Genomic DNA, 11,680 nt, shown 5'->3' on the forward strand with positions numbered 1-11,680 from the left:
TGCAACCGGCTGTGGCGGCGAGGGAGGGGAAAGCCCTTGCTCCACGGGAGGGTGGGGTCCAGTCACCCAGGTGGGCCAGCGAGATGCCTGGGAGGCCGGTGGGTTTGGCTGACCACTTCCTCCCATTCCTCAGTGGGAGATTTAGGGCCTCCCGGTCATCCGAAGGTTTAATTGCACGAGGTGAGGGGAGGCCTTGTAGGTTTCCAAAGGGCGGAGCTCCAATGGGAAAACTTGAAACTTGTAGTCTGCAGATATTTATTTCCACCTCTCGTATGGCCTAAAGAATCTAGGAGAAGAAAAAAGCCAGATACCAAACTTACGGCCAGGCAGACGGGTCGCGGGTGTTGACAGGGTCCTGAGGGAGTTTGAAGCCTTATTCTCGAGCCGCCTGCTGTCCTCTCCACACGGACACAGAGGGCACCCGGGCGCCCGCTGCACCGGTTCGGTTTTGGTCTCTGCTTCTCTCAGTCCTTTGGTACTTTCACCTCCTTCAGCCGGAGGTGGCAAACTCAGACATCTTTGGGCGCCCGAGGCCCTCGCAGCCCTGAGCCCCAGCTTTCACTTCCCTGGGCTGCCCGTCTCCCGGAATAGGCAGACGCTCCGTCCTCGGAGCCCAGCGCTCACTTAGAGTGACTGAGGTTGGTTGAAGGATCTTCCCCCACATCCCATAATTAGGGCCCTAGGACACCCGCAGGTCCCTTTAACTCTGCTTCTGTCATTACACTAGAACAAGTAGTGTTTCTGTTTAGAGTCCCATTTCACAAATTGGTTAGTGGAGGCACCCGTGTCCTGGCAGCTTGCACAGTGGCTGTCCACCTCTGGGGGGTGTGGACCTGAGCCGTGGCTCAGTGACAAACCAGGCACCCAACTATGCAAGGCCCCTGCCTGGTGGGCGCCCCACCCTCCGCACTGGGCCCATGGAAGCCACTGGGCAGGCAGCTGGGGTGTAGTTCATGTGAAGCCCCCCCTCCCCTCATGCTTTTGGGGCCACTGTGAGTGGGGCCAGGAAACGGATTTTTGGTGCAGCTGCATTTCCTTATAGACCTAGTTCCTTCCACGTTAGTGTAGACATGGCCTTGGGGGCTGAGCGCAGCAGCCAGGCTGCCTGGGCTGGGGGCGGGTAGGAGGCACGGTAGTTGGTGGGTGGGAAGAGGGCCTGGGTGGTGGCGGTCAGTTAGCCTGGCTGGGTGAGGTTGCGGGGCGGGGTGGTGAGGAGAGCAGGGGTCCCAGGGAGGCATCGGGGTGCTGGGTAATGGCCTCAGCCCTGGGTTTCTCCTCTCCCTTTGGGACAGGAGTCTCAGAAAGGGCTAATGGCAAGGTGGGCTGGGGGGCTCTGGGATCTCAGCTCTAGCCCTATATGGCCAGGATCTGCTGTCCCTGCCCCTCCTGGGCCCCAGCAGCTGTCCTGCAGCCGTTGGCAGGAGGGCCTGGCTTTAATAAAGAGTGGACAAACTGAGCTTCTGACTGGACTTCATGCTGTTGCCACTTCTTGGAACCCGTCGGGGAGGCTTTGCGCGGCTTCAGGTCCAACTTGCTTCTGCAAATATTTTTAAAAGATTTACTCTTTTAAGAAATTAGAATCGGTCCTAGGATGGCCCATGAGGAGTCAGCCCCAGGCCAGTGTGGCCCTGTGCTGCCCATGCTCACTGTCTTCCTTGGTGGCCCTCACCCTCTTCACACTTGATGTAGTGCAAACACCTGTCTTGGGCCATTACTGTTTGTGAAGGTGTTGGCCAGGCTTCTGGAGGCCAGAGTGAGGGGCCAGGTGCCCTTCCTGGTGATCCAAACACATTCCCAGTCCTTTTCTCAGAGGCCCCCGCACCATGTGGCTCATCCAGGGCTCACCTGCTCCAGTACCAGGGCAAGGTGCACATCTCCAGGGCCCCAAAATGCCTTCCTTAAAGCTGATTTGTTGATTTCTTTATTCTTATCACATGGTAACCCACGATCAGATCTGACCCTCCTGTCCTTTCTCTATGGGTCTGAAAAATAAGAACTGCTGTAATCAAATGTGATCTGGAGGCATCAGAACAGAGCAACCTAGTACTTCTTTTCTCACCCAGGCTGGAGTGCAGTGGCGAGATCTTGGCTCCGCCTCCCAGGTTCAAGCAATTCTCCTGCCTCAGACTGCCGAGTAGCTGGGATTACAGGCATGTGCCACCATGCCTGGCTAGTTTTTTGGTATTTTTAGTAGAGATGGGGTTTCACCATATTGGCCAGGCTGGTCTCGAGCTCCTGATCTTGTGATCTGCCTTCCTTGGCCTCCCAAAGTGCTGGGATTACAGGTGTGAACCCCCGTGCCCGACCAGAGCAACCTAACATTTCAATAGAAAAAAAATAAAGCTGGGCATGGTGGTATGCATCTGTATTCCCATCTACTTGGGAGGATCTCCTGAGACCAGAAATTCAAGGCCAGCCTGGGCAACGTATTGAGACCCCATGTCTGAAACAGACTTTTGAGTGGCAGACAAATACAAAGACCTAGTTTAAAAATGCAACCCCTTGAGGATCTTATAGTCTATTCAGAAAAGTTAAATGAGGCTGGGTGTAGTGGCTCATGCCTGTAATCTCAGCACTATGGGAGGCCAAGGTGGGTCCCTTGAGCTCAGGTGGATTCCTTGAGCTCAGGAGTTCGAGGCCAGCTGGGACAACATGGCAAAACTCTGTCTCTATAAAAAATACAAAAATTAGCTGGGTGTGGTGGTGCATGCCTGTAGTCCCAGCTACTCTGGAGGCTGAAGTGGGAAGACTGCTTGAGCCTGGGAGGCAGAGGCTGCAGTGAGCTATGATCTCTCCATTGCACTCCAGCCTGGGTGACGGAACAAGACCCTATCTCACCAAAAAAAAAAAAAAAAAAAAAAAAGATTTCCCGATACAACTTAAAATTGACTGTCCAGCCAAATACTTACCAAAAAAAAAAAAAAAGTTTATAGGGAGAAAAATACCTACTACCCCCCCATCCAATGGTCATAGAAAAAAGAAGTAGACACCCTTTATTGCCAAGGAGGAGTTAAACCCTAGTGACCTGTGAAATGTGAGTCACGAAAGGTGGCACTTAGAGGGGTCCCTCAACCCTGAGCATCATTTTTCCCTCCACCTACCTTTGTTACGTCCTTTCTCCCTTGCCTGTTTCCCCAACCTTCTTTTCTGATTCCTTTTGTCCTGATCTTTTCACTTAACTCATCCAACATTTCCTTCTATCTCCTTTTTTTCTTTCTCTAATTGGCTACATATGGAATAAAGTATTTTGAATTACTGGGTTATATCTATTAAATAAAGCTTTATGATCTTTGCTCTCTTTTTTTTTTTTCCGGATTATAAAAATACATACTAGGACCAGGCACGGTAGTTCACTCCTGTAATCCCGGCACTATGGGAGGCTGAGGCGGGTGGATCCCTTGAGCCCTGGAGTTCGAGACCAGCCTGGACAACATGGTGAAATTGCTACCAAAACATTAAAAAATGTTAGCTGAGTGTGGTGGCATGCACCTGTGGTCCCAGCTACATGGAAGGCCGAGGCTGCAGTGAGTCAAGATCCCACCACTACACTCCAGCCGGGGCAACAGAGTGAGATCCTGTCTCAAAAACAAAAGCAAATTCTCTAACTCAGTGAATTTGAACACTTCTGACTCGTGATCCACAGTGAGAAACCCATTTTCCATCATGGAACCTGAGTGTGCGTATGTGATACACACACTTAGTGCACCAAAACTTACCTTTACTGCGTTTTAAAATTCCACCTCTTTCCATCTATTTCATTTTCTTTAAAGTCAATCTCAATTCATGATGAGTCAGGATCTGCAGTGTGAAAGCCATGGTTTGAATCCCTCTAAGCTGTAGCTCATCACACCCCCTTCTGAGCAGGACCTGCACCCAGCTCCAGGAAGGGGGATTGCCCAGTGTTCAGCAAAGACAGGCCAGGGTGGGACGCATATCAGGAAACACTTTGGTGCAGAAGCACCTCTGTCTGAGCTACCTGCATTTAAGGAGGTGCTAGCCATGAAGAGACGTGGGGCAGCCCTTGGTAAACTGGGGGAGTGAGGCAGCCAGGACAGTGCACCTTCCTGCAGGCCCAGAGCTCCTTTTCTCTCCAGGGACTGGGCATTGAGGTCGCTGCTGCTTCTGGGGACCCAGGAACTCGGGGCTCTTTCCTTTTCCCCTTTGTCCTCCTCCCTGCCCTGTCCCCTCTCAGGGAAAGATTCCAGGACAGCTAATAATGGCCGCTAACACGTGTGTCCCAGACTCTGTCCTGAGGGCTTTATATGAGTTAATTCCATTTAGTTCTCACAATATTATTGTCGTTCCCGTTTTGCAGATGAAGAAACCGAGGCATAGAGAGGTTCAGTCATCTGCCCCAGGTTTGAATGACATGTGACCCCAGCATGCTTAAGGGCATTTCCGAATTTGCTCTAGAGGTAGCCGTGCAAAGACCAGGCTACTGCAAGCATGATGGTCGCATACAAGAGCCTGTTCAACCAGGCTCTGTTGCTGCAGGCATGTAGTGGGGTGGAAGCTGTCTATTGTCTGTTTCAGTTCTGCCTGCTGTTACAAATGACACCTCCCCCAAAGCACGCACACACACTTGGTGGGTTACTATCACAGCCGTTTGACAATGTGCAAAGATTCCAGGGATCAGGAATGCAGGTGGCCACAGCAGGGCTGGCTTTCTTTCCCTGTTTCTTCACTTCTAGGACCTCAGCAGGGAAGGGACTTAGCAGTTGGCATCATGCACCTGTAATTGGGGCTGCAGTAACTTGGCAACTAGGACTGTCCGCTGGCATGCACACAGGTGTCCTCCTGTGTGGCATGGCTTCCTCAGCGTACTTGGATTTCTTCTATGGTGGCCCTGAGATCTGAGCATGTCCCACATACGAGGCAGAAGCTATATGGCCTCGGGCTGTGCGCAGTGGCTCACGCCTGTCATCCCAGCACTTTGGGAGGCTGAGATGGGCAGATCACTTAAGGTTCAAGAGCAGCCTGGCCAAAATGGTGAAACCCTGTCTCTACTAAAAATACAAAAATTAGCCAGGAGTGGTGGTGCATGCCTGTAGTCTCAGCTACTCAGGAGGCTGAGAGAGGAGAATTGCCTGAACCCAGGAGATGGAGTTTGCAGTGAGCCAAGATCACACCACTGCACTCCTGCCTGGGCTGCAGAGTGAGACTCTCTCAAAAAATAAAAAATAAAATAAAAGAAGCTGTATGGCCTCATCTTAGAAGTTGTGCACCACCATATCCACCATACTCTACTGACTGGAGCTGATTCAAAGGGTGGGATACAGACCCCAATTCTCAACGGTAAGAATGTCACAAAATTTCATGGTCATTATTATTTTTTTAAAGCACAAATACTTTTATATTCAGCCCCTGGAGAGCCATCACATGTTTGAAAAGTTAAAACATGAACCAAAGGATCTAGTTTTAAAGACACAGCAATGAGGCCAGGTGTGAGGTTTTGTCATCCCAGCACTTTGGGAGCCAGAGGTGAGAGGATTCCTTGAGCCCAGGAGTTCAAGACCAGCCTGAGCAATAAAGCAAGACCCTGTCTCTACAAAAAAATAAACAACAGCCGGGTGTGGTGGCATGCGTCTGTGGTCCCAGCTACTTGGGAGGCTGAGGTGGGAGGCTCACTTGAGCCTAGAAGAGGGAGGTTGTAGTGAGCTGAGATCGCGCTGCTGCGTTCAAGCCTGGGTGACAGAGCAGGATCCCATCTCAAAACAGAACAAAAAACCCCGCTATGATTGGGTGAAATCCTACCCATGTAATAGAATTATCCATATTAGTAACAAAGTATAAAATGAAAGGAGAGTCTCTTAGAAGTGTGAAATTCTTCTGTAGACAGGTTTTTTTTTTTTTTTTTTTTTTTCCCTCACTCTGTTGTCCAGGCTGGAGTGCAGTGGTGCGATCTTGGCTCACTGCAAGCTCTGCCTCCCAGGTTCACGCCATTCTCCTGTCTCAGCCTCCTGATTAGCTGGGACTACAGGCGCCCGCCACCACGCCTGGCTAATTTTTTTTTTCGTATTTTTAGTAGAGACGGGGTTTCACTGTGTTAGCCAAGATGTTCTCGATCTCCTGACCTCGTGATCCGCCTGCCTCGGCCTCCCAAAGTGCTGGGATTACAGGCGTGAGCCACCGCACCCAGCCCAGTTCTGTCTTCTTTATTCAAGAGGTTTGTAGTCATTTTCAGAATACACTCCAGAGCCAACTTTTTAATTTTAGATTTTAGTATCAGCAAACAAGGCTGGTTGTGGTGGCTCATGCCTGTAATCCCAACCCTTTGGGAGGTTAAGGTGGGCGGATCGTTTGAGCCCAGGGGTTTGAGACCAGCCTTGGGCAACATAGCAAGACTCTGTCTCTACTAAAGATACCAAAATTAGCCAGGCGTGGTGGCACACCCCAGTAATCCCAGCTACTTGGGAGGCTGAGGCACGAGAATCACTTGAACCTGGGAGGTGGGGTTGCAATGAGTCAAGATCACGCCACTGCACTCCAGCCTGGGTGACAGAGCGAGACTGTGTCTTCAAAAAAAAGAAAATTAGTATCTTCCTTCTTTCCAGTGTAGACTAAAAAAATTTAGCATCTTCCGGCTCTGCTGTGATTATTTCACATTGCATACCTATATCAAAATATCTCATGTACCCCATAAATATATACACTGCCTATGTACCCACAAAAACTAAAAATTAAAAAACAGTATCGGCTGGGTGTGGAGGCTCACGCCTGTAATCCCAGCACTTTGGGAGGCTGAGGCGGGTGGATCACCTGAGGTCGGGAGTTCAAGACCAGCCTGACCAACATGAAGAAACCCCGTCTCTACTAAAATACAAAATTAGCCAGGCATGGTGGCGCATGCCTGTAATCCCAGCTACTCAGGAGGCTGAGGCAGGAGAATTGCTTGAACCCAGGAGGCGGAGGTTGCAGTGAACCGAGATCGCGCCATTATGCTCCAGCCTGGGCAAAAAGAGCGAAACTCCGTCTCAAAAAAAACGACAACCAAAAAAACGCAACAACAAAACAAAGCAAAACAAAACAAAAAAAACAGTATCTTCCAAGATTCATGAAGATATGGCCTGTGTAAAATCAGAACAGGATGGTGGAAAAAAGAGAAATGAAGAGAACAAGAAAAAACTTGGAAATTAAACATAATGGCCCAAAAGAAAAAGAAAGAACAGCAGATAAAGTTTCTCTCTTAAAATACAGAGCAAAAAAGAGGAAGAGGCAGAAATAATGATACGGAGGATTGACACAAGAATCTCCACACTCAGGTAATAGGAATTCAATAAGGAGGGAGGAACAGAACACGTCTGTCGCCCAGGCTGGAGTGCAGTGGCACAGTCATAGCTCAACGCAGCCTCGACTTCCTGGGCTCAAGCGATCCTCCCGCCTCAGCCTCCTGAGTAGCTGGGGCTATGGGAATGCGCCACCAAGCCTGGCTAATTTTTGTATCTTTTATAGAGATGGGGTTTCATTCACTATGTTGCCCAGGCTGGTCTCGAACTCCTGGGCTCAAGCAATCCTCCCACCTCAGCCTCCCAAAGTGCTGGGATTACAGGCATGAGCCACCGTGCCTGGCCAGATCCACCCTACTCTTAACTAATTACATCTCTAATGACTCTATTCCCAAATAAGGCCACATTCTGATACACTGAAATGGGAGTTAGGACTTTGACAAATCTTTTGTTTTTGTTTGTGGGGGTGGGGGGGCTGGGGGGTGGGGGGCGGGCTGCTGGGGGGCACAATCAACCGGTAACACAAGGGAAAGAAGCAAACCAGCCAAGAGACAGAACTAAATGCCATCCTGATGTTGCTGTTTGGGCCCCTAGATCTGGCTGTGTCTGAAGCTAGCAAGAGCCATCCCGGACTTTTAACATTACTTAAAGACAATAGTTTTACTTTTTTGGCGTAAGCTCATTTCAGTTGGGTTTCTACATTTGCAGCAGAAAAGGCCCTTGATGGCAAAGCATCCTTCAGAGTGTAGCCTAAGTATCTGTTTCTCAGGTCTTCTCTGTTCCCTTAATCTAATTTAGATTTCTCTGTTCTATTTTTTTTTTTTTTTTTGAGATGGTGTCTTGCTCTGTTGCCCAGGCTGGAGTCCAGTGACATGATTTTGGTCACTGCAAACTCCACCTCCCAGATTCAAGCGATTCTCCTGCCTCAGCCTCCGGAGTAGCTGGGATTACAGGCACCCACCACCACACCCAGCTAATTTTTTGTATTTTTAGTGGAGTTAGTAGAAATGAGATTTCACCATGTTGGCCAGGGTGATGTTGAACTCCTGACCTCAAGTGATCCACCTGTCTCTGCCTCTCAAAGTACTGGGATTACAGGCATAGCCACTGTGCCCAGCTCCCCACCACTGTCCCCCAGGCTGGGATAAGGTGATTCTCCTATCTCAGTCTCCTGAGTAGCTGGGACTACAAGTGTGCACTACCACACCAGCTAATTTTTGTATTTTTTGTAGAGACAGGGTTTCGCCATGTTGCCCAGGCTGGTTTCGAACTCCTGGGCTCGAGCTATCCACCTGCCTCGGCCTCCCAATCCCTGTTCTGTTCTTTCATAGTCCCCTGTGGGCTCTGACTTTCATAGTTCTTAGCTTCAGTTATTACATTATTATGTGTGTTACTGATTGAATGACTGTTTCCTCCAAGAGACAGTGTGATCCAACAAGGAAGGTTCTTTTTTTGTTGTTCTTACTCCCCATGGACCAGCACAGTGCCTAGTAAAAAAAATAATAATTATCTGCATAATAAACATGTTTGAATGAATGGGTCATTGACTGGAGAAAGGTGACATGTAGACCTAGAGACATTAGATTTGGGGCGGTCCCCAGCTAATGACAATTCCTTGCTGAACTGCAGAGCCTCAACCCGCTCCAACCTTTTTTTTGAGATGGAGTCCTGCTCTGTCGCCCAGGCTGGAATGCAATGGTGCGATCTCAGCTCACTGCAACCTCTGCCTCCTGGATTCAAGGGATTCTCCTGCTTCAGCCTCCCCAGTAGCTGGGATTACAGGCGTGCACCACCACACTCAGGCTAATTTTTGTATTTTTAGTAGAGACGAGGCTTCACCATGTTGGCCAGGCTGGTCTCAAACTCCTGACCTCGGGTGATCCGCCAGCCTCAGCCTCCCAAAGTGCTGGGATTACAGGTGTGAGCCACTGCCTGTATGGGAGGGGATGTGGAGGTGGGGGGTGAAGGGGCGGGGGCGGGGATGTGAAGGTGGGGATGATGGGGGAGAGAGTGACGATGTAGAGGTGGGGTGTGAAGGGGATGGGGAGAGGGTGTGAAGGTGGAGGGTGAAGGGATGGGGCCCGCACAGTCCCCGCCCCCATATGGGCGGAGCTTCCTGGCCAGGCTTGTGTCGCGGCAGAGCCTGGCGGGCTTTGCGCAGGCGCTTGTGCCTTCGCGGGGCTTCCGTGCACTTCGCCTGCGGGGTCGTGCTAGGGCCGCGGGTGAGCCTGGGGACTGCGGAGCGGGCGCAGGGCGCGTCCGGACAGTCGCAGCCCTGGCCCCTGGGACCGCCTTCCCCGCATGGGATTGGGCTCCGCGCCTAGGTGGGGCGGGGGCGGGGGCGGGGGCGGGGGCGGGGTGCTCCGCCCGCAGCAGGGGGCCGCCGGGGCCGCATTCCGGTTTCCTCGACTGGCCGCGGCGGCGGCGGTACGCTGTCGGCCCAGCAGGTGCGGCGGGGGCAGGGTCACGGCTGTCGCGCGCCGCCGTGGGCCCTCCTCCGCGGTGCCTCGCGTGAGGCCCGTGCCAGGGCCCGCTGAGTCTGGGCAGCTCGTGGGCCGCCTGGCTCCCGCCTGGGGCCTCCGGGCGCTGCATCCCGCAGCTTCTGGGAACCGTGCGCGCCCACAGGCGGACTTGGGCCTCGAACAAGGTTCTTGCTAAATTGAGTTGTCCCCTAGGCTTTGCTGGACAGAGCGGCTCCACTGCGTTGACAAGGAGGGGGCTCAGGGACAGGAATCTCAGCGGGAAGACAACCCCTCCTCCGAAGGGAGGCCCATCAGGGCTTCAGAAAAGGGGCCGAGAGACGCATAAGAGGAGCGTGTGGTGCGGAGGGGCCTGGGCTTAGGAAGGAAGCCCTGAAAGACCCAACAGAGGAAGGGAGCTGGGCAGAGGGTGATAGCAGGGGCCAGACTGAGCGAACAGTGCCCAGGCTGGTGTCAAACTCCAGGCCTCAAGTGATCCTCCCGCCTTGGCCTCCGAGGGTGCTGGGGTTATGGGCATGAGCCACTTTGCCTGGCCTACTCAATTCTGTTTTAAATGTTTGTGTTTGTGAAGTGAGACAAAAATTGTTAAAGCAATGGGAAACATTGCAGTAAAGCTCCACTAAGTCATACTGGAGTCAAAAAGGGATGCGGGGATGTGGTTCCCTCCTTTCCTTCTGCAGGGTCAAGGTTACCCAGCGGACGGGGGTGCTTTTAGGAGAATTAGGCGGGTGCAGAGCTGCCAGATCGCTCATTCTGTTTCTTCCCCCTTTTTTCAGGTATACTATTTGAAGAACAGGTTTCCATGCTCTTAGAGGAGCATCAGAGAATGAACAAACCCCAGGTGAGTTTCTTTTTGTAGATTCTTTTTCGTTTTCCAGGGGATTTGCTGGCTTTTATAAAATTCGTTGATTCAGATGGACATTTAGAAAGCTACTTCAGGGTAAATGGGGAGTGAGGCAGCTGAGCAGCAGGCAGAGGCAGCTGCGGATCCCTGTGGTCATGTGATCCTACAGTCGTCAACGGGGAGTGGCAGATTGGTCTTTTTCTTTTGAGACAGTCTTGTTCTGTTGCCCAGGCTGGAATGCAGTGACATGATCTTGGCTCACTGCAACCTTCACCTCTGGGGTTCAACCAAATCTCACGCCTCGGTCTCCCGAGTAGCTGGGACTACAGGTGCTCACCACCACACCCGGCTAATTTTTGTATTTTTTATAGAGACGGTTTTGCCATGTTGGCCAGTCTGGTCTCGAGCCCCTGACCTCAAGCAGCCCTCCTGCCTGGGCCTCCCAGAGTGCTGGGATTATAGGCATGAGCCACTGCAACCGGCCCTGATTTGTCTTTTATCTTCCTAATCTGCACTTCATTTTCACTGGCCGCCAAAAGAAATGAACTAGTTACTTTTGGGACAGAAAGATTTCCTGGAGTCTGAAAAAATGTCTGAACATCTTTATGGAGCAAAGAACCTTGCAATCAACCTCCCTGTTGCCTGCAGTTGTTCTTTGTTGGAAGTGGAGGGTAGAACTCAGGTTTTATTCATTGTCTGGATCGACCACATTTTCTTTACCTCTTCATTTGCAGATGGACATTTAGGCTGTTTCCACCTTTTCCTTGTAGTAAATAATCTGCTATGAGCATTGGGGTACAGGTATCTGTTCATTCATTCGCATGTTAGTCTGCTTTGTGTAATCTTGCCACTTCCCTGCCACCTGCCCGGGACGTCCTGGTAAAGCCTAACCGCAGTGCATGTTTTCCCAACCTGGCCTTCCTAGAATATTCTGCTGCATTGGCATTGAACTGCTTTCACCTTCTAGAAAGGCCCCTCTCCCTGGTGTCTTGTGACATGCTTCTTGTGGCTTTATTCCTGCTGCTCAGATTTCTTGGTGCCCCTCATTGTGTCTTCCTCCTGCTCATTCTCATGGCTTATGTCTAGATGTCCATCCTTGACTCCCTCATCTTTTTACTCCGCCAGTCTTT

Source organism: Macaca nemestrina, chromosome 4, assembly GCF_043159975.1.
Source record: "Macaca nemestrina isolate mMacNem1 chromosome 4, mMacNem.hap1, whole genome shotgun sequence".
Classification (NCBI taxonomy): Eukaryota; Metazoa; Chordata; class Mammalia; order Primates; family Cercopithecidae; genus Macaca; species Macaca nemestrina.